General features: G+C 41.3%; 1 long non-coding RNA gene across 1 annotated transcript; it reads right to left on the reverse strand.

The window, feature by feature from the left end:
• Window positions 1-11,359: 11,359 nt before the first annotated feature.
• LOC307013062 lies at window positions 11,360-14,445 on the reverse strand. The gene is made up of 2 exons (XR_013800845.1): window positions 13,545-14,445; window positions 11,360-12,944 (listed from the first exon to the last, which is right to left on the reverse strand). It is a non-coding gene; the product is annotated as an uncharacterized lncRNA (long non-coding RNA).
• Between the last annotated feature and the right edge of the window lie 1,582 nt (window positions 14,446-16,027).

Below are 16,027 nucleotides of genomic sequence, written 5' to 3' on the forward strand. Positions count from 1 at the left end.
AGATGATACAAATGTTTGTCAGTAAATGTGCACTAACAGAGGCGGGGGTGTGTGTGTAAACAACGGGGACAGAGCTGCTGTCAGACGATCAGCTGTGCGGCGTCATCACAAACGGACGTCGCTTCACGTGACGCTCCGGAGGAAAGGACGTCCCATTGCTCTTAAAACTCATTTCCTGCTTCTCGTGGTTTCCTCTCTCCTTGCTTCCCTGGTGGGAGGGACTAGACGCAGGGAAACGACGCAAGTGAGGGAAGCAAGGATTTCATTTAACCGACCTGAGACGCAGCCAGAGAGTTTGATTGAGTAAACTTTGACCCTCTCTATATCTGAAACATAACAATAACACTGTTTGTGCAGCCAATCAGCAGCAGGGAGGAGGAGCCAGGAGGCTGGAGGTTCACCTGCCCTGCAGCTCACCTGAAGAGGAGGAGGAGGTGATGGAGGTCAGTGCTGCAGATACAGACCCCTCCACAGACGACGTTTTCTAGAGGAGGCACTTCCTCTGAGACCCTGCAGGAGGAGAGGCAGAAACGCCAGACACTACATTTCCCACAATGCACCTGGATTGTCTTCAGTTTCACTTCCTGTACCTCAGATCACCTGATCAGCTTCTGTGTGTGTGTGTGTGTGTGTGTGTGTGTGTGTGTGTGTGTGTGTGTGTGTGTGTGTGTGTGTGTGTGTGTGTGTGTGTGTGTGTGTGTGTGTGTGTGTGTGTGTGTGTGTGTGTGTGTGTGTGTGTGTGTGTGTGTGTGTGTGTGTGTGTGTGTGTGTGTGTGTGTGTGTAATAAACATCATTATATCATCCAGAAGTCTTTCAGTGTGTACAGAGAGAGAAATACAATTTTCTGACAACTCAGAGGAATACAAAAAACAAATATGTATAACCTGTAGACACATTCAGAGACACATTCAGAGACACATTCAGAGAAACATTCAGAGACACATTCAGAGACACATTCAGAGACACATTCAGAGAAACATCCAGAGACACATTCAGAGACACATTCAGAGAAACATTCAGAGACACATTCAGAGAAACATTCAGAGACACATTCAGAGACACATTCAGAGAAACATCCAGAGACACATTCAGAGACACATTCAGAGAAACATTCAGAGACACATTCAGAGACACATTCAGAGACACATTCAGAGACACATTCAGAGAAACATTCAAAGAAACATTCAGAGACACATTCAGAGACACATTCAGAGACACATTCAGAGAAACATTCAGAGACACATTCAGAGACACATTCAGAGACACATTCAGAGAAACATTCAGAGAAACATTCAGAGACACATTCAGAGACACATTCAGAGACACATTCAGAGACACATCCAGAGACACATTCAGAGACACATTCAAAGACACATTCAGAGACACATTCAGAGACACATTCAGAGACACATTCAGAGAAACATTCAGAGAAACATTCAGAGACACATTCAGAGACACATTCAGAGACACATTCAGAGACACATCCAGAGACACATTCAGAGACACATTCAAAGACACATTCAGAGACACATTCAGAGACACATTCAGAGAAACATTCAGAGACACATTCAGAGACACATTCAGAGAAACATTCAGAGACACATTCAGAGAAACATTCAGAGACACATTCAGAGAAACATTCAGAGACACATTCAGAGACACATTCAGAGAAACATTCAGAGACACATTCAGAGACACATTCAGAGAAACATTCAGAGACACATCCAGAGACACATTCAGAGAAACATTCAGAGACACATTCAGAGACACATTCAGAGACACATTCAGAGACACATCCAGAGACACATTCAGAGACACATTCAGAGAAACATTCAGAGACACATTCAGAGAAACATTCAGAGACACATTCAGAGACACATTCAGAGAAACATTCAGAGACACATCCAGAGACACATTCAGAGAAACATTCAGAGACACATTCAGAGACACATTCAGAGAAACATTCAGAGAAACATTCAGAGACACATTCAGAGACACATTCAGAGAAACATTCAGAGACACATCCAGAGACACATTCAGAGACACATTCAGAGAAACATTCAGAGACACATTCAGAGACACATTCAGAGACACATTCAGAGAAACATCCAGAGACACATTCAGAGAAACATTCAGAGAAACATTCAGAGACACATTCAGAGACACATCCAGAGACACATTCAGAGAAACATTCAGAGACACATTCAGAGACACATTCAGAGACACATTCAGAGAAACATTCAGAGACACATTCAGAGAAACATCCAGAGACACATTCAGAGACACATTCAGAGACACATTCAGAGACACATTCAGAGACACATTCAGAGAAACATTCAGAGACACATTCAGAGACACATTCAGAGAAACATCCAGAGAAACATTCAGAGACACATCCAGAGAAACATTCAGAGACACATTCAGAGAAACATTCAGAGACACATCCAGAGACACATTCAGAGACACATTCAGAGAAACATTCAGAGACACATTCAGAGAAACATTCAGAGACACATCCAGAGACACATTCAGAGACACATTCAGAGAAACATTCAGAGACACATTCAGAGAAACATTCAGAGAAACATTCAGAGAAACATTCAGAGACACATTCAGAGAAACATCCAGAGACACATCCAGAGACACATTCAGAGACACATTCAGAGACACATTCAGAGACACATTCAGAGACACATTCAGAGAAACATTCAGAGACACATTCAGAGACACATTCAGAGAAACATCCAGAGAAACATTCAGAGACACATTCAGAGACACATTCAGAGACACATTCAGAGAAACATTCAGAGACACATTCAGAGACACATTCAGAGACACATTCAGAGACACATTAAGAGAAACATTCAGAGAAACATTCAGAGACACATTCAGAGAAACATTCAGAGACACATTCAGAGAAACATTCAGAGACACATTCAGAGACACATTCAGAGAAACATTCAGAGACACATTCAGAGAAACATTCAGAGACACATTCAAAGACACATTCAGAGACACATTCAGAGAAACATTCAGAGACACATTCAGAGACACATCCAGAGACACATTCAGAGACACATTCAGAGAAACATTCAGAGACACATTCAGAGACACATTCAGAGAAACATTCAGAGACACATTCAGAGACACATTCAGAGACACATTCAAAGACACATTCAGAGACACATTCAGAGAAACATTCAGAGAAACATTCAGAGACACATTCAGAGAAACATTCAGAGAAACATTCAGAGACACATTCAGAGAAACATTCAGAGACACATTCAGAGACACATTCAGAGACACATTCAGAGACACATTCAGAGACACATTCAGAGAAACATCCAGAGACACATTCAGAGACACATTCAGAGACACATTCAGAGAAACATTCAGAGACACATTCAGAGAAACATTCAGAGACACATTCAGAGACACATTCAGAGAAACATTCAGAGACACATTCAAAGACACATTCAGAGACACATTCAGAGAAACATTCAGAGACACATCCAGAGACACATCCAGAGACACATTCAAAGACACATTCAGAGACACATTCAGAGACACATTCAGAGAAACATTCAGAGACACATTCAGAGACACATTCAGAGAAACATTCAGAGAAACATTCAGAGACACATTCAGAGACACATTCAGAGAAACATTCAGAGACACATTCAGAGACACATTCAGAGACACATTCAGAGAAACATTCAGAGACACATTCAGAGACACATTCAGAGAAACATTCAGAGACACATTCAGAGACACATTCAGAGACACATTCAGAGAAACATTCAGAGACACATTCAGAGAAACATCCAGAGAAACATTCAGAGACACATCCAGAGAAACATTCAGAGAAACATTCAGAGAAACATTCAGAGACACATCCAGAGACACATTCAGAGACACATCCAGAGAAACATTCAGAGAAACATTCAGAGACACATTCAGAGACACATTCAGAGACACATTCAGAGAAACATCCAGAGACACATTCAGAGAAACATTCAGAGAAACATTCAGAGACACATTCAGAGACACATTCAGAGAAACATTCAGAGACACATTCAGAGACACATTCAGAGACACATTCAGAGAAACATTCAGAGACACATTCAGAGAAACATCCAGAGACACATTCAGAGACACATTCAGAGACACATTCAGAGACACATTCAGAGAAACATTCAGAGACACATTCAGAGAAACATTCAGAGACACATTCAGAGACACATTCAGAGAAACATTCAGAGACACATTCAGAGACACATTCAGAGAAACATCCAGAGAAACATTCAGAGACACATTCAGAGAAACATTCAGAGAAACATCCAGAGAAACATTCAGAGACACATTCAGAGACACATTCAGAGACACATTCAGAGACACATTCAGAGAAAAATTCAGAGAAACATCCAGAGAAACATTCAGAGACACATTCAGAGAAACATTCAGAGACACATCCAGAGAAACATTCAGAGACACATTCAGAGATACATTCAGAGACACATTCAGAGAAACATCCAGAGAAACATTCAGAGACACATTCAGAGACACATTCAGAGACACATTCAGAGAAACATTCAGAGACACATTCAGAGAAACATTCAGAGAAACATTCAGAGACACATTCAGAGACACATTCAGAGACACATTCAGAGAAACATTCAGAGACACATTCAGAGACACATTCAGAGAAACATTCAGAGACACATTAAGAGAAACATTCAGAGAAACATTCAGAGACACATTCAGAGAAACATTCACACAAATCTGCAATTCGCGTGAGGCAGTCGCAATTGCGTGAGGCAGTCGCAATTGCGTGAGGCAGTCGCAATTTTTACAGGCTCCCACTACCTGTTAGCATCTGGCATCTGTTAGCATAGATCTAGCTCTCCGGCTTAGGCTCCATCTATGTCCATCTATGTTCCATCTTTAACGCCATTGATCTGTGGAGGATCTGCCGCGGTTTGAGGGCCTGCCGTCCACCCATTTCTGCTTCTGCTGGTGGTGGTTCCCACGGCTGAAGGCCGCTATCCACCTGCTGTTAGAGGCCTACTCCCACCTGTTGGGTGCTACTGTGCGGGGGAGGCCTGGTCTGGAGATACCGCGGAGAAACCGGAGTGTTGCCACACTGCTGATTGCCTATTTCCTTGCTGCTGTCCTGACGTGGTTTTGCTTCGGGAACATCGTGGATGCTGTTGAGCTGGTCTGGGAAAATGGCAAATGTCGTGTTTCTGCTGTGCCTTTTTTTGACTGTGCTGGACAAGGAGAAGTTCGCTAGTCATCCTGACAATTCTGCTGGATGCGGGTCCGTTCTGCCGCCCGCAGTGGACATCCCCTGTACAGGTTCGGATGGGTTGCACAAACAATTGCTAGTTGCACTGTCGCGGACATTCATTTCGTCAAATGTCTGTCTTTCTCACATGCCTGCCACAATGGTCCTTCAGAATTGTTTTTTGAACTCTAATCTCACTTTTGCGAAGTTTGCTGGTGACTCTAGAACAGCTGAAAATGTATGTGTGTTGATTAAGAGGAAAAGGTGCTTGGTATTTTTATTGTTGTTACTATCAGGAAATGTACAGCCAAATCCGGGTCCACCTGGTAGTTTTAGTCAAATAGCTACTCCTGCTGATTTTAGTTCTAGATCGGGGTTAGGTTTAATTCATTTAAATGTGCGCAGTCTGTTACCTAAATTAGATTTTGTCCGTATTTGGGCGAGTTCAACTGATGCTGATGTCATTGTCTTATCAGAAACGTGGCTAGACAAATCGATCTTGGCCTCTGACATTTACATAAATGGTTACAATGTATATCGCACTGACCGTCCTAAAAAAGGTGGTGGCGTTGCCATTTATGTGAAAAATAAGTTTTGTGTAACAAAAATGGTTTCCAAATCTGTTAGTAAACAACTAGAATTTTTAGCTGTGAATGTCGAAGTAACAAAGGGTCAACAGGTCATGGTGGTGGGTTGCTACAGGGCCCCCTCGGCTGTCAAGGACTCCTTATCTTCATTGGCAAAACTGTTATCTCAACTTTCCTACAAGGAAATAGTGCTGCTTGGTGATTTTAATTGGGATTGGTTAACTTCTGTGTCAGAGGATTTTAAAAACCTGTGTACCTCTTTGAACATTACTCAGATTATAGACAGTCCTACTCGCCCAAATATTAAGTCCCCAAATAAATCCTCCTTAATTGATCTAATTTTAACAAATGTTCCATATAAATACTCATCTGTGGGAGTATTTGCTAATGATGTGAGTGACCACTGTGTTGTAGCCACAATTAGGGACACTAAGGTCCAAAAAGTTAAACCACGCATCATCACAAAGAGAGATAAAAAACACTTAGTGGAGCAGGGTTTTTTACATGATCTGTTTGATTTTGATTGGGGAAAAATCGATCTGTGTGCTGATGTAGAAACTGCATGGTCTTATTTTTATCTTGGTTTTATAAAAATTATAGATAAACATGCACCTCTGCGTAAATTTAGAGTGAAGGGACGAAACAATCCCTGGTTTTCTGCTGAAATGTCCAGTCTCCTTCATGAGAGAAACAATGCCTGGGCAAAGGCTAGGAAATCAGGCTCAGAGGTAGAATGGCTACGCTTTAGGCAGCTAAGGAATAGCTTTACTTCAAATGTCAAAAGTGCTAAGTCAAAGTACTATTTGTCAGTTACCACAGAAAACCTGAATAATCCTAGTAAATTTTGGAAAGCCATAAAATCGATTTCCACTGGTGATATCCCAAATGAGCTACCTCCGTACCTCACCACAGCATCTGGCATTATATCAGACAGGGCCACCATGCTAAATTGCTTTAATAAGCATTTTGTCTCTTGTGGCTCTCTGTTTGATTCTGTCACTGACTGTGCTTCTGCTTCTGTGAACGCTCCAGTCCTTGACTCTGAACTATGTGGTCTGGAAAACCCTTTCAGTTTTACTCCTTTAACTGTTGGTATTGTCCATGAAGCTTTATCCAAGTTAGATCCTAAGAAACCGGCTGGCCCGGACAACGTAGAACCTTTCTTTTTAAAGATAGCTGCAGATTTTATTGCTCCACCTCTTACTTCTCTTTTTAACCTCTCCCTCAGCACAAATACAATTCCTAAAGTATGGAAGTCTGCTTATGTCCTGCCTCTACTGAAAGGAGGGGAGGCAACTATTTTAAATAACTATAGGCCAATCTCTAAATTGTCAGTTTTGGCTAAGGTGCTCGAACGACTTGTGAGTGAACAAGTAAAGGAGTTTTTATGTATAAATGATATCCTGTCTAAACATCAGTCAGGCTTCAGGAAGAAACATAGCACCATCACTGCAACAATGAAAGTGGTAAATGATATTACTAGTATGCTAGATAATAAACAGAGTTGTGCAGCTCTGTTTATTGACCTTTCCAAAGCGTTTGACACCGTTGATCATCGTGTCTTAAAACAGAGGCTATTCAGTACTGGCATATCCAGCCATGCAGTGGGGTGGTTTGTGAACTACCTCTCTGAAAGGTCCCAATGTGTTCACTTTGATGGGCTGTCTTCTGAGTGGTTAAACATTGCTAATGGTGTTCCTCAAGGTTCTGTTTTAGGTCCACTTTTATTCTCCATATATATCAACAGTTTAGGTGAAAATGTGGATGAAGCTACTTTACATTTTTATGCGGACGATACCGTGATGTATTGTGCAGGTCCCTCCATTCAGGAGGCGGTTGTTAAATTACAGGCTGTTTTTAACATTATTCAGACTCAGCTCTCTGAACTAAAGCTTCTTTTAAATGTGGATAAAACCAAGATAATGCTCTTTTCAAAAGCTAAAAAGTCACCAGAGCCTGTTTTAGATATTGTATCAACGCAAGGAACAAAACTTGAAGTTGTTGCCTGTTACAAATACCTTGGTATCTTGCTTGATGACTGTCTCTCTTTTAAACTTCATGTCAATAACCTGCTTAAAAAACTGAGGGTTAGGCTAGGTTTCTTTTTCAGGAATAAGTCCTGTTTCTCGCTTGAGGCCAGGAAAAGGCTAGTCACTGTGACCTTTTTACCTGTGCTGGACTATGGTGATCTGCTGTATATGAATGCACCTGCCAACTACCTAAGCAAACTAGATGCTGCGTATCATAGTGCTCTGAGATTTGTCACTAACTGTAAAGCACTTACTCATCACTGTACACTGTATACCAAGGCAGGTTTACCATCACTCACTGTACGGAGGCTCAGTCACTGGTACACTTTTATCTATAAAGCTATGTTGGGCAAACTCCCGTATTATATCTGTTCATTGATAAAGCAGAAAGTTGCAAGCAGCTATTGTCTGCGATCACAGGATATAGTCTTGTTAGATGTGCCAAGAGTAAGGACTGTCTTAGGTAAGACAGCTTTTATGTGCGCAGCTCCACTTGCTTGGAACAGTCTACAGGCAAAATTGAAATTGAGCATTTTTATTTCTTTGAATGTATTTAAGGCATGTCTAAATGAAATGCTTTCTGACACTCTGGGTAGTTGTAAATGTTGAATATGTAAATATGATATCCTCTGTTGTTTGTATGTTGTTTTTATGTTTCATGTGGAACTAAATGATGCAGGTCTCCCTTGTAAATGAGATCGATGATCTCAAGGGACTAATCTGTCTAAATAAAGGTTTGAAATGAAATGAAAAAAAATTCAGAGACACATTCAGAGAAACATTCAGAGACACATTAAGAGAAACATTCAGAGACACATCCAGAGACACATTCAGAGACACATTCAGAGACACATTCAGAGAAACATTCAGAGAAACATTCAGAGACACATTCAGAGACACATTCAGAGAAACATTCAGAGACACATTCAGAGACACATTAAGAGAAACATTCAGAGAAACATTCAGAGACACATTAAGAGAAACATTCAGAGAAACATTCAGAGAAACATTCAGAGAAACATTCAGAGACACATTCAGAGAAACATTCAGAGACACATTCAGAGAAACATTCAGAGAAACATTCAGAGACACATTCAGAGAAACATTCAGAGACACATTCAGAGACACATTCAGAGAAACATTCAGAGACACATTCAGAGACACATTCAGAGACACATCCAGAGACACATTCAGAGACACATTAAGAGAAACATTCAGAGAAACATTCAGAGAAACATTCAGAGAAACATTCAGAGACACATTCAGAGAAACATTCAGAGACACATCCAGAGACACATTCAGAGACACATCCAGAGACACATTCAGAGAAACATTCAGAGACACATTCAGAGACACATTCAGAGAAACATTCAGAGACACATTCAGAAACACATTCAGAGACACATTCAGAGAAACATTCAGAGACACATTCAGAGACACATTCAGAGAAACATTCAGAGAAACATCCAGAGACACATTCAGAGAAACATTCAGAGACACATCCAGAGACACATTCAGAGACACATCCAGAGACACATTCAGAGAAACATTCAGAGACACATTCAGAGACACATTCAGAGACACATTCAGAGAAACATTCAGAGACACATTCAGAGAAACATTCAGAGACACATCCAGAGACACATTCAGAGACACATCCAGAGACACATTCAGAGAAACATTCAGAGACACATTCAGAGACACATTCAGAGACACATTCAGAGAAACATTCAGAGACACATTCAGAGACACATTCAGAGACACATTCAGAGACACATTCAGAGAAACATTCAGAGACACATTCAGAGACACATTCAGAGAAACATCCAGAGACACATTCAGAGAAACATCCAGAGACACATTCAGAGAAACATTCAGAGAAACATTCAGAGACACATTCAGAGACACATTCAAAGACACATTCAGAGACACATTCAGAGACACATTCAGAGAAACATTCAGAGAAACATCCAGAGACACATTCAAAGACACATTCAGAGACACATTCAGAGACACATTCAGAGAAACATCCAGAGAAACATTCAGAGACACATTCAGAGACACATTCAGAGAAATATTCAGAGACACATTCAGAGACACATTCAGAGACACATTCAGAGACACATTCAGAGAAACATCCAGAGAAACATTCAGAGACACATTCAGAGACACATTCAGAGACACATTCAGAGACACATTCAGAGACACATTCAGAGACACATTCAGAGACACATCCAGAGAAACATTCAGAGACACATTCAGAGACACATTCAGAGAAACATTCAGAGAAACATTCAGAGACACATTCAGAGAAACATTCAGAGACACATTCAGAGACACATTCAGAGAAACATTCAGAGACACATTCAGAGACACATTCAGAGACACATTCAGAGAAACATTCAGAGACACATTCAGAGACACATTCAGAGACACATTCAGAGAAACATTCAGAGACACATTCAGAGACACATTCAGAGAAACATTCAGAGACACATTCAGAGACACATTCAGAGACACATTCAGAGAAACATTCAGAGACACATTCAGAGACACATTCAGAGACACATCCAGAGACACATTCAGAGAAACATTCAGAGACACATTCAGAGAAACATTCAGAGACACATTCAGAGACACATTCAGAGAAACATTCAGAGACACATTCAGAGACACATTCAGAGAAACATTCAGAGACACATTCAGAGACACATTCAGAGAAACATTCAGAGACACATTCAGAGACACATTCAGAGAAACATCCAGAGACACATTCAGAGACACATCCAGAGAAACATTCAGAGAAACATTCAGAGACACATTCAGAGAAACATTCAGACAAACATTCAGAGACACATTCAGAGAAACATTCAGAGAAACATTCAGAGACACATTCAGAGACACATTCAGAGAAACATTCAGAGAAACATTCAGAGACACATTCAGAGAAACATTCAGAGAAACATTCAGAGACACATCCAGAGACACATTCAGAGAAACATTCAGAGACACATTCAGAGACACATTCAGAGAAACATTCAGAGATGATTGATGAGAAATGAGGAGAGGGTCCAGAGGAGAGGGTCCAGAGGAGAGGGTCCAGAATAGAGGGTCCAGAGGAGAGGGTCCAGAGGAGAGGGTCCAGAGGAGAGGGTCCAGAGGAGAGGGTCCAGAGGAGAATGGAGTGCGTCACTTTAGGTCTAAGTACTGGCAGCCAGCGGACTGGACGCTGCTGGGCGCCATGACGACCCAGCAGCGGGTGGACCACTTTGACCAGATGAAGGCTGATGGCTTCCTTGACAAATCCTTGATCCAGTTTTGCTTTCACAATACCATATTGTATCATAAACACGTCGGATAGTGAAAGTGCAGTCTCTTCTCCTAAGTCCTTTTGAATTCTCCTATCCACTATCCCTTAACCCCGTGACCTTTCACTCAGAGGTCAAGGCATAGGAGATAGGAGCTGATTTTTGGATTATCGGAACGCAACCCTTGTCTCATTCCAGGTCCCTTTACTTCCTGCTCTGGTTCCTTTTCCCGCCATCGTCAGTGTCTGCCCCGCCTCTGATTGTTTCCACCTGTGCCCACTTACCTCATGTATATATTGTCCTGTCTCCCCTTGTTAGTTGTCGGTTCGTCTTGTTCGTTGTCCCAAGAAGCCAGATCCAAGCCATGGCTTAAAGAGATTCAGTGTTTTGCCTTTTTCCCTCCATGAGAGCGCTTTACTTTTGTCAATTTGTTATTTCCTCTAAAAGAGTGATTTTGTTTTTTGCAAGTAAAGATTATTTTTCTTCAAACCTTGTTTTGTCTCTGGGTTGTGCATTTGAGTCCTCCAAGCTATTGAGTCAAGGTTCCTAACACTCTTGGCACAGGCGTTGTGACGATACGTGTGTTTAACACGTAAAAAACGCTGTATGTGTATTGTACGGTCGCTTATGTGAACATTAAATATTATTCCTCCCGGTGCGCTCCGGCCGCACTGCACACGGAAACGCAGGAGCCCGCAGCAGCTGTGTCACAAACTCACAACTTTATAGTCCATACGCCTTAATCTGAACTCAAAATATATTTAATTAACGAGTAAGAACCAAAGGTAAGCTAGGCTGATGGATAGGTAAATGGACATTTGCCAGCTTGAACACGTTTTAAATAACCATGGTGGAGCTCCCTGTGTATGTCTCTAGCACCGTATCACAGAATGCTGAGCTGACCTGTTTGAAACGTTTCTCCATTTACTACATAGGCCTCCACGCAAAAACTCTCCCTTATGAAGCGACGAGGCTTCGATCCGCTTCAAGTTATGCAAGTGCCATATGCCCTGGCCTAGCGGACCTGTAGCACAGTGTTAATTGCATGCACACTGCAGTTTGCTGTGTTTACCTTTTAACACCAGAAAAACAACAACTAGTACTCACGCACATTATTGTAAAGAAATTGCTGAACAGAAGTTTTTAATGTTATTTAATAAATACGTCAGTTAAACCCAGTAAGCGAACACTGCACGAAATATAGCAATACAGTTACGTTAGATACCTAGGCCTACCTCGAGTCAGTTCGGCCATCCAAACGGTGCATGCTATATTTAACGTAAATCTATTTAACCCTTTAACTGCCAGCACCACCATTTGGTAGAGCACATTTTGCGTCTTGATATCTTGTTGAAAAAATAAATAAATAATTGAACTCCACCTGATTCAGCCAGCTCTACCCTTTGGTTGACATGTTATGCACAAAACAACCTCTAGATGTCACTGTGGTTCAAACAGAATGCCCTTCAGCTAGCTTCCACTGAGAAAGTTGGCAATGCTAAAAATCACTGCTGAAGAAATCACTCTTTTTGGTCAACTTTTGGAAGGTAACCATATCATTTTTGACATATTTTAGTGGCACGCCACTTTTTGAAAATATGCTCAACCAATCGGTCGAATTGGCCTTTTATGGTAAGCTAGCAATATGACTTTTTCAGAGTTTCAGAGATGTTTTCCAATAAAATATGGTAAATAAATGGCTAGATTCATGGTAATATTACTAAATCTAGCCTCATTACATTACATTACATTACATTGCATTTAGCTGACGCTTTTATCCAAAGCGACTTACAATAAGTGCATTCGACCAGGAAGATACAACCTTTAAGAAAACAGAATCATATAAGTACATCAGGTTTCATAGAGCCAAACATTTCAAGTGCTACTCAACTGGCATTTAGAAAGCCAGCCCTTTATTAGTATATAAGTGCTTTGTTAGTAATTCTATCGCTCGAAGTGGAGTCTAAAGAGATGAGTTTTCAGTTTGCGTCGGAAGATGTGTAAGCTATCTGCTGTCCTGATTTCAATGAGGAGCTCATTCCACCATTTTGGATCCAGGATAGCAAACCCACGTGTTTTTGCTGACGGGAACTTGGGTCCCCCTCGCAGTGCGGGTGCAGCGAGCTGTTTGGCTGATGCAGAGCGGAGTGCACGTGCTGGGGTGTACGGTTTAACCATGTCCTGGATGTAGGAAGGGCCAGATCCATTCACAGCATGGTACGCAAGTACCAGTGTCTTGAAGTGGATTCTAGCAGTTACTGGAAGCCAGTGAAGGGAGCGGAGGAGCGGAGTGGTGTGGGAGAATTTGGGAAGGTTGAAGACCAGACGAGCCTCAGAGTGAAGGAGTGATAATAATTTATATAGCACCTTTCATGCATGGCATTCAGCCCAAAATTGCACACAGATGAGCAAGTTAGGCCAACACAGGATATAGACATTTGCTGTTAGGCCAGTGGTTTCCTGTTAGGCCAATACAGTAAGATGAGCAAGTATTTTTTTATCATGAAAAACACTTTACATTACTTTTTTCCATTTTTTGTTTTTACAATTATAATTTATTATCTTTTATGAATATATCTGGTTGTATATATTGCTCATTTTCAATAAAAGAAACAAATGTATTTGAGTTTGTGTTTTATTTGAGTTTGATGCATACAAATACTGTACTGCATATGATGATTACTTTTACCATAGAAGGCCAGCTCGACCATTTGGTAGAGGCTCATAAAAACAAAACTGTGTGGTCAGTCAAAAAAATAAAATGCGTTTGTGCTTATTTGTGGCCCATTTGATAAGAAAATGCAAAAAAATAATTTTTCCATAGCTTTTTTCTTGGTCCAGCAGTTAAAGGGTTAATATTAGGCCTATACCAGTAACATTACTTCACATGTTATCTTTTGAACAGTCGATGATACCTTCATGAAGCGTGTGGCAAGAGCAAAAACAATGTATTCTCTTCAGGAGTGCTCCAAAATCAGGATTGCTTACAGCTAGTGTATTGCTTTGACTTGCTGAGTTGGTTTAAGTCATTATAATGAGATAGTAAGTCAATATATTGAGTTAAAGGATTTTTTTTTTTCTTCCTGTGGCGCAAACAGGCCTCCATATAAACAGTCCTGATGCTCTTCTAGGTAATCATACATCCTGTCATGTACCCAGCTTCAGTTGGGGTACCTTTGTTATCATGTTACTCAATCAATCAATGTTTATTTATATAGCCCAATATCACAAATGTCACATTTGTCTCAGTGGACTTCACAGTTTGTACAGAATATCAGTATGACAATACCACACCATCTGTCCTCAGACCCTCTTTCCTTAGACCCTCTGTCCTTAGGCCCTCTGTCCTCAGACCCTCTGTCCTCAAACCCACTGTCCTTAGACCCTCTGTCCTTAGGCCATCTGTCCTTAGACCCTCACATCGTACAAGGAAACACTTCCAGAGAAAACCCACAGTTTAAAGGGGGACATGGGAGAAACCTCAGGGAGAGCAACAGAGGAGGGATCCCTCTCCCAGGACGGACAGACGTGCAATAGATGCTGTGTGGAAATCGAAGAGATAATACATTTACAACCAGTGGCGGGCGGACCATAGGGGCGATAGGGGCGCCGCCCCCCCTCTTCCCCAGGTTTGATTGTCATTAAAAATTAAAAATAAATAAAAATATATATTTCCAAAAAAAAAATGTTTTATTTGTATTTCTATTTTTAAAGAACAAGGTAAATATGATATAGTTGGTATCAGTAAAAATGTATAATCTACAATAAAATCTCGTTTAAAATTGTTTTACGATGTGTAAAGTTACTGATAAGTCACATGTTTCCTGCCTGGCCGCAGCGTGTATCATTACCCTCTCTCGTCGGGGCGGTAGAAAGGAGCCCTCAGCCAGAGTAGCAGCAGCCAACAAGCTGACTGTTGCTATCTGTAAACTATGCCGCCGAAACATAATTTCAGCCAATCAGCGTCGTCAGATCTGATGCTCAAAGGGCGCCCTTTCAGCGCCCTGACCTGTGAGTTGTTTCGACTCGTATCCAAGGTGACGCTACAGTAGGGGATGGCTGCTTCTGCAGGTGTAGACTCCGGTGCTAGTGGATCGCCGGAGCTGTAGATTAACATGTACATGCTTATTGTAGTTGTAAGGGTAATGCCTGTGGCACCATGGAGCATATGTGTGGGCTGGACCTGTATTTTACAGGAAAGGAGTGATCAGAGGTTCGAGTTGTCGATTCTTGTTCAGTTTTCATTTTCCTCACCCTCTCAGACTTTGAGTTGCGCGCGCTGCTAAAGAGACGCGCTACCATTGAAACCAAACAATGGTGTAGCTGTATTAAAGTCCGAGTGGAAACAGTGGTGAGTAAATCTGATTTTGTCAGAAATGCGGGAGTCTCCCGCGAAAATCGGGAGTTTTGACAAGTATGACCACACACACACACACACACACACACACACACACACACACACACACACACACACACACACACACACACACACACACACAGTTCGTATTTAGTCTCCTGATTTTAAATGCCCTAGTATGGTTTTGTCACCATTTCCATAGCCCCACCAAAAATATTTTCCACCAGCCGCCACTGTTTACAACATAGAAATGCATGTGTCTATAATAAGAAGATGAATCCACGAGGATATCCTTGAGATTGACTTTATGTGGGCGTTAAAGGATAAATCCTGATCAAATATAACACCAAGGTTCCTTACAGTCTCACTGGAGGCCAAATGAATGCCATCCATAGTTAGTCTTTAGATAATTTGTTTCGTAGATTCTTTGGGCCGAGTACAATAACTTCAGTTTTGG

Source organism: Notothenia rossii (genome assembly GCF_949606895.1).
Source record: "Notothenia rossii genome assembly, chromosome: 7".
NCBI lineage: Eukaryota > Metazoa > Chordata > Actinopteri > Perciformes > Nototheniidae > Notothenia > Notothenia rossii.